The 16,221-nt window shown below is 43.0% G+C and overlaps 1 long non-coding RNA gene across 1 annotated transcript in view; it reads left to right on the forward strand.

The window, feature by feature from the left end:
* Positions 1–4,410: 4,410 nt before the first annotated feature.
* The window catches only part of LOC140126313 (uncharacterized), a 31,734-nt gene continuing 19,923 nt past the window's right edge, over positions 4,411–16,221 (forward strand). Inside the window, exon 1 of the long non-coding RNA XR_011854794.1 lies at positions 4,411–4,510. This is a non-coding gene — a long non-coding RNA (uncharacterized lncRNA). The remainder of the gene's footprint in view (positions 4,511–16,221) is intronic.

A 16,221-nucleotide genomic window follows, 5' to 3' on the forward strand; every position in this document is an offset into this window, starting at 1 on the left:
TCTTTTGTGTTTGACAGATTTTGATTTCTTACTGCTTCATTTTTATCTCTCATCGTTGAAGCACATGATATATCATCTCAAGTCTATAAAGTTATTGGCCAATCAAGCAGGAAATAAATCCTCATTCCAAATGTTTGTCTTCAAAAGCACCTCAGAATTTTGGGGTCCTGTGCTTTACCGCTGAGCCACACTACTGCATACTTCCCGACCTATGCAGATTCCGCAGAATAGTCCGAAATTTCCAAAGTCAAACACAACAGTGCAAGGGAAAAGGAAGAGGAACTGCTACAGGAAATATGGAGATGATGTGTGTGAGGGGCTACAAAAATGGGGTATAAAATAGGGATATTATGAGTGGGGTTGAAAGAATACAGGGGGCTTAAATTGCAAGGTACAGAAAGGGTGGCATTACAAGTGTGGATACATTATACAATGAGGAGGTCAGTAAAACCAGTTAGGGGGTATTATACTTTGTGCAGGAACGGCTATGGTCATAGCTTGGGATATTTTAATTTTCTTACTTTTGTCCCTCTTTCAACAGCCCAAAAGTGGGGAAATTTTTTTTATTTTGCCAGAGTGTGGGCCTGCCAGGAGACCTTTTGATACCCTGGTGGGACTGTGAGACCATGAACATTACTGAACAGTAAAGTCTGTAATGCTGCTCTTTTAATAATATAAAACAATTACATGGAAGAAGCTTCTAAAAGAACATCCAACTAGAGATGAGTAAAACCCATGGTCGGGTTTGGTGTTTGGGTTTGGGCTCCTCACCTTTACATATTTCCAGATTGATGGCCAACAGCCAACCTGGCAAGTTGACACCCCTAACAACTAGCCATGGGTATGACTGACCAGGTGGAGTCACAATGACTGAACCCAACCATCTGGTCAAGCTCATCTCTACATCAAACCCATGTGTGATCAGCGATCATCAGGACTTTATTCCTAAAATCCACTTTCAAAGAGTTTATTTCCAACATGTGAAGACCAACACCTTGATGACCATTGATGCGGGGACCACCTCTCTGGTCAGCTGTGGTGGGATACATACAGCATAATAAAGAACATTTCTAATCATCAGTATTGCAAAACCAAAAATGATCAGGTTTATTAATCATTTACATATAAATCTTCAAATCAAGGACAGTGTGAAACTGCATGATGAATTATGCAAGTATCTCCGGTCTAATTGCCGTATCCACCTAGGATCATGGAGTGAGTCATGGGAGTTAATGTGATAGCTGTAGTCATAACATGACAGTTATATATTGACGGGGCTCAGTGGGTTCTGTCTTAAGACATCTCAACGACGATTCTTCTATAAGACACATTGTGAATAATATCAGAATTTTCTCTAGGATCAGTAGGGCTCCCACCTTCTCACTTTGGGTTGATTACTTAGAAATAAGTCCCCCCTTTCCCCTATACCAGGGAATGTCTTCTGCACTTGTGGGCCAGTCTATGTTTACATCTAGCTTATAAGACAATCATGGTTCAAGGTCAAAGAATCTGTAAAATAAGATAGATGTCGCCAAAGACAATCCAGGTATTGTCAATAAAATGCAAAAATAGCCATTATTACACCCAGGACAGGCACTAGCCAGGATATTGCCTCCTCATCAAATCTAAGTTTAGAGATATCAGGGATTATGATGTGGGGGTAATAAAGACACTGGAGCCTGAAAACCTAAGGAATTTCCCAATAAATGTAATACAAATATATTATTTTGACAACTGCTACACTAAAGGTGTTAAAATAGAGAACACATGTATTTAGTCACATAACGATCTTGTGGTTTATGGTCATGACATAAAAATTCAGCAACGACTTTTTGTCCTCGGACAACAGTAGAAGATCTAGACTTGAGAAGTTTCTAGTCTGGACTGAAATAAGGAAGGTTCAAACCTAAGTTTGCTTCACATTCAATTTGCTCATTAGTGGTGGCCTCTTAATTCTCAACTTTTTAGGTCCCTTTTAGGACCATAAAGCATGGTAATACTTAGATACTTAGGTACTTAGGATACTTAGGTCCTTGCTGTGTTCTTTATAGAAGCCATCAGAGGAGGTGTCCATTTAAATAAAGTTATTGAAAGAGGACCTTCTACCACCTCCACCAATGCCACCAATGCCTTCTACCACCTCCACCAATGTCCTTTAATAGACATTGGGGACCTTCGTCCTTCTGATGTATTTGGCGTAGCGAAGCGGTGGTGTGTTGTACACATAACCTCTCAGTTAGACAGGGGTATTACTTAGGAAAGCTGGGTTGTCCTGAGATACAGATGACCTTCCAGAAATTAGTAATGACCCGTATTACGGGGGGCTAGGAAGTGTGGGCATTATAAAGAAAATGCAGCTATGAAAGGGGAGTTGTAAATTGATGTCCACAGAAAAGGCAGCATTAAAAGAAGGGGGCTATAGAAAAGGGGGGGATAATACAGTATTGGGGGCACATGAAGAAGGTATTATAATATATATTATAAGTGTAAGCCATTACATAATGTGGTGGCCAATAATATACTTTGTGGGCCCTCTAGGCAGTGGGATAGTATACAGGCACAATGCAGCATATTGCCTCATCATCATATCTATCATCAGCCTACAAAATTTCAGGAATTTATCAATAAATGTTATAAAGAGGAAGGATTAGTCAAATTCTAATTCCTGGACTTCCCCTGTATTTTTAAAGTACGGTGTTTTTTTTTTACTTTTCACTACAACTAAAATAGTTAATTGTTATTACATTTATGGATCCATAATTTTTTGGCCAGAGGAAACTGTTCCATTTTCTGGGTAGCTGATGAACGGGGAAAAAAAATATACCCTATTTTGTGTTGGGAGGTGAAAAATGTAAAACTATAAGTAATATAAGTATTACTTTTTTTGTCCAGGTTGTGATGGATTCATATATTTTTTGCTTTATTTTTTGAGCAATTAATTGTTAAATCGTTAACTATTTTGCTCCTGATAGGACAGAGAGGGCGTGTAAAAGAGTGTGGGATATTATATCAATGTGTGTGGGGGGGTATCGAATGCCCACTACTCTTTTCTTGCCTGTATGGGCAATGCATAAAACTCGTACATTAAATATATGAGAATGTTACAATACTTATTCTCTTATCCTGCATATATAGGCACTGCATAGTAGTACTACTATTTGGCATATATGACCACAGTGAAATACCACTAACCTATCCTGCGTATATGGGCACAGCAAAGTACGATTACTATCATTCTGCAAGTATAGGCACAGCACAGTATTATTACTGTTATCATGCATAAATACAGTATGCATTTCACAGCACTACTACTGCTTTTATCATATATATATATATATATATATATATATATATATATATATATGTATAAATATATATGCGCACAGCACAGTACTATTACTCCTACTCTGTATATTTGGGCACATCATAGTACTAGTGCTCCTATCCTGCACATATGGGCACAGTACAGTAATAATACTTCTATCATGTATATATGTGCTCAGTACTATTACTTCTTCCCTGTATATTTGGGCACAGCACAATACTACTACTTCTATCCTGTGAATATGGTAACAGCACAGGCTACTACTCATATCCGGTATATACTGTATACAGGCAAACTATAATGCTACTACTCCTATCCTGTATATTTGGGCACAGCACAGTACTATTACTCCTACTTTGTATATTTGGGCACAGCACAGTACTATTACTCCTACTTTGTATATTTGGGCACAGCACAGTACTATTACTCCTACTTTGTATATTTGGGCGCAGCACAGTACTATTACTCCTACTTTGTATATTTGGGCACAGCACAGTACTATTACTCCTACTTTGTATATTTGGGTACAGCACAGTACTATTACTCCTACTTTGTATATTTGGGCGCAGCACAGTACTATTACTCCTACTTTGTATATTTGGGCACAGCACAGTACTATTACTCCTACTTTGTATATTTGGGTACAGCACAGTACTATTACTCCTACTTTGTATATTTGGGCACAGCACAGTACTACTTCTCCTGTCCTGTAAATATGCTATCAGCACAGGCTACTACTCGTATCAAGTATATACTGTATACAGCCAAACCATAATACTACTACTCCTATCCTGTATATGTGGGCAGGTCTCTCCATGGGGCCTCTTATAGTTTCCACCATGTGTCCCTAAATGTGTTGAGCAGAGACTATACACTATAATTGACGTCTCCGTTGTCGGTTGTAACGTATAATGTGAGTAAAGGTAACGTGGAAGTAGTTTTCCAGTTAACATGTTTTACTAGTTGTGAAAAATCACACTGATAATACAAGCAGTGATTTCATAAATCCAGTTATATGAGATTAGACGGATTTCACTGCCAAGAATACAGTTACGTCTTTTTTTTTATTGGTCACGTGATTGCCAGTTTCCGGTCTTGACTTCTTACTCTTGTGATCTGGTTTACAATGGAAGTTTAAGGCTGATATTTATGAGATTTTTCCATCCTTTTTAATTCCAGCAAATAGTGAGTAACATTTTTATTCTTCAAGAACTTAGGTGCTTTTTGTCTTAGAGTTTGCATTGGCCATATGGCACTTTTATGTGTGTACAGTGTTAGGCACGTAGCACAGGATATATATAAATAAAGCTGTGTACTTACAGTGGAAAGGTACGGTGAGGACATCAAGTGGGAGGAGATGATTCTATTATGTGAATACATTGCTAAACAACCCTGGCCTAGGGCGTGGCTGACCTTATATAGGCTAAGGCCCTCCCACTTTCTAAAACACTCAAAGCTGGCTACACTGCCATGCTATTCAAATTCTAGGGGTCACACATGTACCCAGCATCCTAGAGAGAGACATACAGAGACAGACAGACAGAGATAGAGACAGACCGACAGAGAGGGAATCATACAGAGAGACAGGCAGACAGAGATATAGAGATAGATATAGATTGATAGATATAGAGAGATAGACAATTAGATAGTTCAAGCAGCACAACATACCAAAAGATGATAAAAGATTGGGCGCATGCTGTGATGTCACCTGACGACACCATGGGAGAGGGAGGTGGCGAGGGCGTGCATAATTAGCAACCCAGAGCGCCGGACATCTTGTTCCTGTGCTACGTGCTGCTAATTATATATCCTCTTTCTAGGCAATCCCAGGGGAGTATCTGTAGTTTGTTTTTTCTTAATCAAAGAATCAGAACCTGTCCCTCAACCGTGCAACCACAACCAGGCTTGGCGCTAGCTGTCAGACTAGGTAAGTGGTGGCGAACTCACCCTGTAGCTAAGGCAGATAAATTGCCCTGACAAGGGCGAACACGCTATCAGGATCCTAACTGACGGTCCTTGAGTGACCCTACAAGGTGACAGGGAAGACTTACTTTGTCTGGCAGCTGCTGGATGGTGAAGCGAACAAACCTGGTCAAAACCAAGATGGCGGCAAAGCTACAGAATCGTATAGCAAATAGAATTGCCGGTACAGAATAGCAAACAACAAGCAAAACATTAGATACAGAGATCAGACTGAATAACCAGCAACGCTGATGGGAGAAGGCAGGTATGTAAGGCACTTCCCAGACACCTCCAGGAGCATCAGGCTAGTAACCCTTGCTTGACAGGGCTGAAATGCAAGGAGCAGGGTGTGGCTCAATTAATCCATACACAGAACACTAAGCCACAGTTCACACACAAGAAGCACAAAAATTAACGCCACCTGTTCTGCCAACTGTGGATAGAGGGATGTTTTGGCACAGACGTTACACAAAGGGCCTGAATCGCGTTTTTACGTCAGGTTTTGTGGTGAATTGCCCCCGGGTTTTTGGCGCATGCGATCGAATTGTGGCGCATCGGCGCCGGCATGCACGCAAGGGAAATCAGGGGGGCGTGGCCATTGGAAAACTCGTTGGATTCGTAAAAACCGCTGTATTTTTTTTAAAAAATGTGTCGCTTGACACGCACTTACCTGCACTCAGCATAGCTTGGTGAACTTCAGTGAACTCCGACGGACTTCAGCACAGCAGCGACACCTGGTGGACATCGGGCGCACTACCTTAGTGAATCGCTGGAAGGCACGAATCAGCGTCGGAGAACCCGCCGCTGGATCGCGAATGGACCGGGTAAGTAAATCTGCCCCAAAGTGGTTGTTTTCCTTTAAGACCGGGCATCAGATCCTCCACGTATAGTCAAAAGAAAAAAGTAGCAAGAAACTTTTTGTAGTGGATTTATTCCATATACAAACAGGGGTTGAGAAAAGCTCACTGTTTGAGCCGAAACATTTCTCTTTAATATGGAATAGATCAACAACAACATTTTATCTTTTGGGCAACAGCTAGCTATTAATACTAAAGACCCTGGAGACGACAAAAGCTAAAAATAAAGAACCCAGACCAGAAAAAAAATAGAAATCTTCACCTGTTCCTCTATGCTCTTTATCACATTTGCTGCACTATTGATGCTGATTGTGGTCCTGATGATGGTTGTACAGTATGTGCATATGTTAGGGCCCCAGGGCAAAACGGTGCTCGGAGTAGATGAGACATGACTAGTTGCTGAATGCCCTCATTGTTACTTGGAGATCCAGTCCATTGAAATCTTCCAACACAAAACTTGTTATGCAAGACCTGTAAAGGAAACTTACCACCAGAATCTAGTAAACCAGACACACTGACCAGTGGGCAGGGTCTATTTTTTTTGGTAGGTTCTCGTGCACTCGTTTTTTTTACAAAAAAAGTGTTTTTCAAATATGCAAATATCCAAGTTCCATCTTACTACATGCCTCATCCTCAGCCAGAGAGACGGTGACGTCAATTGGCTCTCAGCAATTCCCGCAGATGTGCGGTAGTATCAGTATTGGGCAGCCTAGCAACCATTTTTTTGCAAAAATTAGGGCACTAGAACGGATCCTGACCAAGGGGGCACACATCAACATGTAAGTGTGTCTGGTTTACTATGGCTGATTCTGGTTACAGATTTCCTTTTTAGAAATAAACCCACATTGAATTATGAATGAGACCACCTTGGGATGAGCTCCCTTTCTCTTGTAGATCTTCGCATTGTGTTGGACTTGCATAGGATGTAGGGATATATTGTTGATTTTTTTTTCCATGTAAAACTTCATGCATGTATATGACTGGGATTTCTTAGGCCCACCAAAGAAAATTCATCTGAGGACCCACTCTTCATTATCCCCCAGGAAATAGACTATAGCAGCCACCATATAGGGTTGTTTTCTGCTGGACCTCTGGGGTTCAATATTGAGCTGAACTAGCGCCCAACGAAGGATCCTCTTGTACTCTGGTGGTCCAGTCATGCACTCTGTATATGCACATTTTACAGTGATAGTTTCTTTTTTACCTATCATATGGCATTTTGCTAATCCAAAGGACAACCTAGACAAATAAGTCAATCGGCCATCTTGAAAATCCTAACCACAACCTTAAATCCAAACAGTTATGTTTTATAAATCCCCATTCACCTACAAGGTAAATACAGAGACCACAAAATTATCAGTCAATCTAACAAGTATGACCACTGGGTGTACGTTCAGCTGTGAGTGTACAGAAGCGCTTATTTAAGGCTGAAATTCTGAGCCGAGAAGCATTGATCATGAGGAGAATCTTGTGAAGGAACAACTTGTGCTCAGACTATTCATAGCAGCTGAATAGTTTACAGAACACAGCATGAAAACCACTTGTCTAACATGCCAACATCGCAGGAAGATCGTCCAAAGCGAGAATCTTTGGAGAAGTCTACAGACCATTAGCTGCAGGCTGCTGGAACGTATTACCCTACATAACAGGCGGAGAACATTTTCCAGGATTGTACTTCACATTGAGATGAGTCCAGGTTCAAAAGCTAAAACAAATCCCAAACATGGGCCCATTATTAAAGCTTTTGCGCCAGTGTTCTGTCTTACTTTGCACTACAAGAACATGCATGCACATGTAAGTTGGAGTTTGTGCCAGACAAAGCATAGACAAAGTGCACCGAAAAAAAATGCCAGGGTGCCACACCTGGTGTGTCTAATATTAGACAACGCTGTCTGTGTCCAAGTTCTCACATTGCATCAGTATTTGTGGTCTTCAGTCTCCTCAAACCATGGACATCATTTGTGACCAGAAGTAATGAAGGTGGGGGTGCCAGAGACCAGAAGTAATAGCGTGATATGGGAAAAGGGAGCTAGTTGCTTTAGTTTACATTAAAAAAATGCCAAATGTTGCCATATATTTTGGTGGACAGTGGTATAGTTTAGACAAGGTCTATTTCCCACAAGGCCATGCCATTGATAAGCCACATAACTTTTTATATGTCATAAAAAGCAATTTCTGTCTACAGACTGGCTTGTCCAGAACTGTGCAATACAAGGTCCTCCCATCTGGGCCTGACTTTTCTGTGGGGGGGCAGGTGGATTCCCCTGGTACCTGAGTGGCTGGCTTAGAGCACGGCCAAGTTCTGGCTTGGTCACTGTGGCTTGGTCCAGGCGGAACATGCCTTATCCACGTCAGACAGGTCCAGTGAGGGAATTATAAGAAGAAGGGGAGTCTGCAGTATGATGGAGGTTTCCCCCTGGGGAACTCCTGGTGTATGTGTGTGCTAGGGATCCCTGGGTAGATGGTAGAGGGGAGGCCCATAATGTTAGTGACAACGGGTGATCACATGTAGAGTTATAAACATCAAATTCACAGTCTCTTTAATGAAAGACTCCAACACAGCATCAGTTAACAGACTGAGGTAGAAAGGTCCTGCCTGCCAGGTCCAAGGTAGCTGGTTAAATGCACACTGGTAGTAGCTTATATCCCAGATCCAGAGTAACAGAAAGCTCTGAAAGAAGACTCAGAGAACTCTCTGGAACTTCAACCAGAAGGCGTATTAATAAACTTCTACTCTGGAAGGAGTCCCAGGCATCCAACCAAATGCGGAGCTCAGCGCAGCTCAGGATTAACGCTGTATAACAGTGTCATATATCTTATATCAGATAGGAAACCGACTGCAACACTAATGGGGCAGTAGAAGGTGACAAATAAATCACTGAAGATAGCTAGTTTCCCTTTAAATGACTAACGTAGGTGATCAGGCTCTGAGCATCATATAGGACCTCAAAGGGAGTAATGTCCTACTGAGTTGGTTATTTCATGTAATAGCCAACTTACATCTGTCACAAAAAAGACATCAATATTTGATCTGGTCAACATTTTGATAAGAGAAGGAAGAGAGTCCTAAAAAAGAGCATATTTTCATACCGTTTCATACGTTTTGTTGAATGGACATGGATTACCAGTGGCCGCTATATAAAATAGTTATTAAATGCGTTGTCCACTTTTAGAAAACAATTGATAATTGTATGTATGATGAAAAGATATACAGTTTTGTCACTATACTTTCTATATCAATGCCTCACAGTTTTCCTCATTGGTCAAAAACAGTATCAAAAAGTCAGTGAATTTTGACCTGGGTCGTGTGATTAAGATTCTGCCTGGCAAGTTAAAGGGGTTGTCCACTCTTCACCAGTAACTGATATTGTTTGCGTAATGAAAAGGTACACAATTTTCCGATACACTTTCTGTATGAATCTCTCGTGGTTTTCTAGATCTCTGCTTGCTGTCATTCTATAGGAAGCTTCATTGTTTACTTCCTTACTTTTTTAGTATTGTTTGCCACCAATGTTTTATATATGCAATATACAGTATGGAGGTTGCATCATAATGATATTTCTCATATTTCCCATAGAACACCATAATAGTGTGGTTGCATACAATGCTATAATTTTTAGGCCTGCACTCCTTCACTTTCATTTTATTGTATTTCATTTTATATATGTTCTACCATTACATCCTATATCACATCACCGCCATTGCAAATGGATGCAAGCCATGTGAGGGGGCTATGTACAGAGGAGGACACAAGCCATGTACAGTTATGTACGGTAATGTACAGGAGAGGACACTACTGTAAATGTTGGATTTGAGGCCATGGCCTGCATTTTTAAGCACTCTAGTCACACCCCAGGGAGTTGGTGACATATGACGGTGCTGTCACACATGCCGTTTAGGATGTGTTATACAAAGCATTGTAGAAACACATGCGTTTTACATGTTACCATGCGTTTGGCTGGTTTGAAAGTGTTTTTCTTTATTATTGAAAGTGTAAGCAGCTGCGTGACAATTTTCACAGCTGCTTACACATGCGTTTTACATGTAACCATGCATTTGGCTGGTTTGAAAGTGTTTTTCTTTATTGTTGAAACTGTAAGCAGCTGCGTGACAATTTTCAAAGCTGCTTACACTTTCAGCAATGAAGAAAAAACACTTTCTAACCAGCCAAACGCATGGTAACATGTAAAGTGCATGTATTTGGTTGGTTAGAAAGTGTTTTTTCTTCATTGCCGGAAGTGTAAGCAGCTTTGAAAACATAAACGCAGCCTTACAGCATGTCAACTAATTCCAATTTCCATATTAAAACAGGGTCCAAGAGAAAAAAAAACTTCCCCTATCGCAAAAGTAAGCAAAACAGTGATATATAAGATCTTGAAAATAAAAATACATAAGGCACACTGCACAACAGTGGTGTACTTAAGAAACGACTGCAAAAGTCACAGTAAAAAGTTGCAAAAACACAAAAAGTCGCAAAAAAAGCAAAGAAAAAAAAAACAAGAAAAAATAAAGATACATGTTCCCCTCTGAATCCTCTTCCATTCTCTGTGCACTGACTTCTGAGATCTGCTTATCTGTTGATGCGCCAGTTGTCAGACCCCCTCAATGTGATATGGAGGGTCTTTATGAGTCGCCTGACATTGTTAGAAACAAGATATTCCATGTTATAAAGCAGCAGGACGTGTCTGTTCCGACCTCTTTGTAGGTTCATTGTCGGGATTTCATGAAGTAAAATTCTATAGATCCAGCAGAGAATAGCGGAGAAGCAGAGCGTTCCCTGCCAGTATATAATGAAGCACAGCCGTAGCAGCCGGGGTCCATGGCCGCGCTTTGTCAGCTAGGCTACATTCCTTTATCCCTTAGAAGATAAAAATATGTGCGTTCAAAGGAATTTTTCCCTTGATAAATCATCTCAGACAGAGGTTTCACAGAGGAATACATGATGTTAGCAAGTGAGCGAATATATTCCAAGGTTCAGGCGCGATTTTTTCTAATAATAGCATACATGGCTTTAATAAAGGATGGTTATCCATTTTGTCTTGAGAATGAGGTCATGATCCAAGTGTTTCCATAGGAGAAGGTGTCAGGGTGATTTGGGACATGAAATCACCCATAGGACTTACGAACTGGTAGTTAAAGAGAACCTGGCACCCCTGAAAACCCTACATAGTGACTTTTGTTTTAATGTTTCACTGATACAGATTTTGGGGGTGAGTAGCAAGGTTGAATTCTCTTCACATAGCGCTGGGAGTGGTTAATGTTGTAACAGAGCCTAGTCAAACACAACCACTGTCTGTCTCTCTCTCGTTGGGAAGTAAGAGTTCTCCTTACGGAGACTGCCAATTAAGGTTGCCTTGTAGGCATGTGAAGACAAGGCGGCCTTGGCAGACTCCATAAGGAGAAATCTTACCTCCCGACCCTAGTCAAAAGCCTCTCACTAATCCAAACCAGTTCCCTATGCAGTACTAAAGAGACCCAACCAGGTCGAAACAGTTCTGTCTACAGTTCCTTCTGGAATAGATATACTGGTTTGGTTTTAATCCCGCATCATGTCATTAGGCTTCCTGAAGGTCATGCTTAATGTCAAGGGAGTCTCCTTAAAAGGTAGCTAAAAGAGGCGTGGTTTTCCTTATCCCATCCTGGAAAACTTTGCATATTTTCCCAGTGTCTCTCTCAACATTCCAGCAAAGCAATATGTAGAATTTCCTACAGCCCCTGCATGGGAAAGTAAAGGAAGCCATATACGTCTGTAGTTGAATATTGGCAGACGGCTTCTAAGTCTTAGTTCCATATGACAGCAAGGTGGTAGCAGTGAGACCTGTGAATCAGGAACAGTGGGGCAGATTTACTTACCCGGTCCGTTCGTGATCCAGCAGCACGTTCTCTGCGGTGGATTCGGGTCCGGCCGGGATTCATCAAGGTAGTTCCTCCGCTGTCCACCAGGTGGCGCTGCTGCGCTGAAAAGCATCTGAACGCACTCAAGTTCACCGAGCCGGACCAAGTGAAGGTAAGCGCGTCCCAAGCGACACTTTTATTGTTTTAAATGCAGCGGTTTTTCCGAATCCATCGGGTTTTCGCTCGGCCACGCCCCCGATTTCCGTCCCGTGCATGCGCCACAATCCGATCGCGTGCGCCAAAATCCCGGGGCAATACAGGGAAAATCTGTGCAAATCGGAAATATTCGGGTAACACGTCGGGAAAACGCGAATCGGGCCCTTAGTAAATGACCCCCAGTAAGCCAGGGCAGAGATACTTTCCGTACAGGTGTAAGTTGTCTCCATAAGTGCCCCAAATCACCCTGACAGGTTCTCTTTCAGATTTTAAGTCAATGTTATTAAAGTAGAGTTAGATTTTCTACAGGCACAAGAGCCTTTTGCCTATATCCAAACACGTAGAGCACATTCACTTGACTTTTTCAACTCTGATTTTCCATCTGAACTATAAGCTCTCTCTCTGTCTTTCCAATGCTGAATTTTACCAACTTTCCCTATAATCCGAGATTTGTATAATACATGGTCACAAGCAGCAATAATACACTGTGGCCTCCAATTGATTTTGACAGGAAAACAATTTGACCAAAAATTTTCCCAAAATGTATTGTAATTAGAGATGAGCGAGCACTAAAATGCTCGGGTACTCGTTGTTCGAGACAAACTTTTCCCGATGCTCGAGTGCTCGTCTCGAATAACGAGCCCCATTGAAGTCAATGGGAGACTTGAGCATTTTTCAAGGGGACCAAGGATCTGCACAGGGAAGCTTGGCCAAACACCTGGGAACCTCAGAAAAGGATGGAAACACCACGGAAATTTGACAGGAAACAGCAGGGGCAGCATGCATGGATGCCTCTGAGGCTGCTTAATCGCACCATTATGCCAAAAGTATGGGCAACAGCATGGCAATGACAGAGTGACCGAATGAGGCTAGATAGCATCTAAAACATCCAATAATTGACCCTGACACTATAGGGGACTATGCAGAGGCAGCAGCAGCAGCGGCAGGCTAGAGAGTGTCTTGGCAACATACCCCAAATGGACTCAGGCTTAAAACCAATGGGTGGCAGAGAGGAACCAAAGGAGGTGAGCAAGAAGCGCTGAAATAATATCGGTAAATGATAAAAGTTTGCCAGTATATTTTGTGGATTACACAGCAGGGTGGCGACAAAGTTAACAAGTTTGATGAGGAAGCCATGAAAACAACCCAAAATTCTGCCTGACACAGCTCGTTTGATAAGGGGACCATGTATGGAGGCAGTGAACTAGTAGTAGATTAAAGGTGCTGCAGTTAAAACTATGTTAGTTGGATCTTGGGATGGAGCTGGCGCTCCGCTGCCAGGCGAGCTTTCGCCAATCCAAGCCCCTGTCTCTAGGCTACTCCCCAAACAGCACTTCTAAGAACCTTTTGTATAAGATCAAGTGTAGTAGCGTTCTTATAAGTTTGGGTTCTGGCGGGTGAGGGGAATGTAAACAGATGCGCAAGAAGCGCTGAAATAATATTGGTAAATGATAAAAGTTTGCCAGTATATTTTGTGGATTACACAGCAGGGTGGCGACAAAGTTAACATGGAAGCCATGAAAACAATCCAAAATTCTGCCTGACACAGCTCGTTTGATAAGGGGACCATGTATGGAGGCAGCTATATGGACTACTTTTGGAGGCAGCTATGGCGATGACGTGTGGAGGTAGCAATGGAGACAACGTGTGAAGGCAGCTAAAAAGACGACGTGTGGAGGCTGCTATGGAGACAATTTAATTTGGATAGTGCCTGTATGTGGCAGTCCAAAAAAGTTTTCAAACCAGAGGAGCAGGTAGCTGGTCCTCCAGAAAAATTACATAGATTGAGTGCCTGTATGTGGCAGTCCAAAAAAGTTTTCAAACCAGAGAAGCAGGTAGCTGGTCCTCCAGAAAAATTACATAGATTGAGTGCCTGTATGTGGCAGTCCAAAAAAGTTTTCAAAGCAGAGGAGCAGGTAGCTGGTCCTCCAAAAAGATGAAATAAATTGAGTGCCTGTATGTGGCAGTCCAAAAAAGTTTTCAAACCAGAGAAGCAGGTAGCTGGTCCTCCAGAAAAATTACATAGATTGAGTGCCTGTATGTGGCACTCCCAAAAATTGTTTAAAACAGAGGACAGGGTAGTTGGCCCTCCAGAAAAATTAAATACATTATATACAAATACAATTAAATACAAATAGAGTATTAAAGCCAGAGCCAGTTGGCCCTGGCAAAAAAATAGCCAGTTTCCTCTGCTTTAGTGTACAAAGAGGAGGAGAAGGAGGACAATGAGGAGGAGGAGTACATACATTATTCAGGTTCAGCTTTTTTCACTTGGTGGAGAATGGAAATGCGGAGAAATCCAGGCTTTATTCATCTTGATAAGCGTCAGCCTGTCAGCGCTGTCAGTTGACAGGCGTGTACGCTTATCGGTGATGATGCCACCAGCTGCACTGAAAACCCGCTCAGACAACACGCTAGCGGCAGGGCAGGCAAGAACCTCCAAGGCGTACAGCGCCAGTTCGTGCCACATGTCCAGCTTTGAAACCCAGTAGTTGTAGGGAGCTGTGTGATCATTTAGGACGATGGTATGGTCAGCTATGTACTCCCTCACCATCTTTCTGTAAAGATCAGCCCTAATCTGCCGAGACTGGGGACAGGTGACAGTGTCTTGCTGGGGTGACATAAAACTGGCAAAGGCCTTGTAAAGCGTACCCCTGCCAGTGCTGGACAAGCTGCTTGGTCGCCTACTCTCCCTCGCTACTTGTCCCGTAGAAGTACGCCCTCTGCCGCTAGCGCTGTCAGAAGGGAAATACTGTTTCAGCTTGTGCACCAGGGCCTGCTGGTATTCATGCATTCTCACACTCCTTTCCTCTCCAGGGATAAGAGTGGAAAGATTTTGCTTGTACCGTGGGTCCAGGAGAGTGAATACCCAGTAATCGGTGCTGGAATAAATTCTTTGAACGCGAGGGTCATGGGATAGGCAGCTTAGCATGAAATCTGCCATATGCGCCAGAGTCCCAACGCGCAAGAATTCACTCCCCTCACTGGCCTGACTGTCCATTTCCTCCTCCTCCAACTCCTCTTCTTCTGCCCATACACGCTGAACAGTGAAGGACTGAACAATGGTCCCCTCTTCTGTCTCGCCAACATTCTCCTCCTCTTCCTCCTCATCCTCCTCCACCTCCACCTCCTCCGATATGCGCTGAGAAACAGACCTAAGGGTGCTTTGGCTATCAACAAGGGAATCTTCTTCCCCCGTCTCTTGTGACGAGCACAAAGCTTCCGACTTCATGCTGACCAGAGAGTTTTTCAACAGGCCAAGCAGCGGGATGGTGAGGCTGATGATGGCGGCATCACCACTGACCATCTGTGTTGACTCCTCAAAGTTACTCAGCACCTGACAGATATCAGACATCCACGTCCACTCCTCATTATAGACTTGAGGAAGCTGACTGACCTGACTACCAGTTCTGGTGGAAGTTGACATCTGGCAGTCTACAATCGCTCTGCGCTGCTGGTAAACTCTGGATAACATGGTTAGTGTTGAATTCCACCTCGTGGGCACGTCGCACAACAGTCGGTGAGCGGGCAGTTGGAGGCGGCGCTGCGCTGCCCTGAGAGTGGCAGCATCTGTGCTGGACTTCCTGAAATGCGCACAGATGCGGCGCACCTTCGTGAGCAAATCAGACAGATTGGGGTATGTCTTGAGGAAACGCTGAACTATGAGATTTAACACATGGGCCAGGCATGGCACATGTGTCAGTCTGCCGAGTTGCAGAGCTGCCACCAGGTTACGGCCGTTGTCACACACAACCATGCCTGGCTTCAGGTTCAGCGGTGCCAGTCACAGATCAGTCTGCGCCGTGATGCCCTGTAATAACTCTTGGGCGGTGTGCCTTTTATCGCCTAGGCTCAGCCGTTTGAGCACCGCCTGCTGTCGCTTAGCGATGGCACTGCTGCTGTGCCTAGCGCTACCGACTGATGGCGCCATGCCCACGGATGGTAATTCAGAGGAGGAGGTGGAGGAGGGGTGGGAGGAGGAGGAGGCATAGTAGGCCTTTGAGACCTGGACCGAGGTAGGCCCCG

Source organism: Engystomops pustulosus, chromosome 4 (genome assembly GCF_040894005.1).
Source record: "Engystomops pustulosus chromosome 4, aEngPut4.maternal, whole genome shotgun sequence".
NCBI lineage: Eukaryota > Metazoa > Chordata > Amphibia > Anura > Leptodactylidae > Engystomops > Engystomops pustulosus.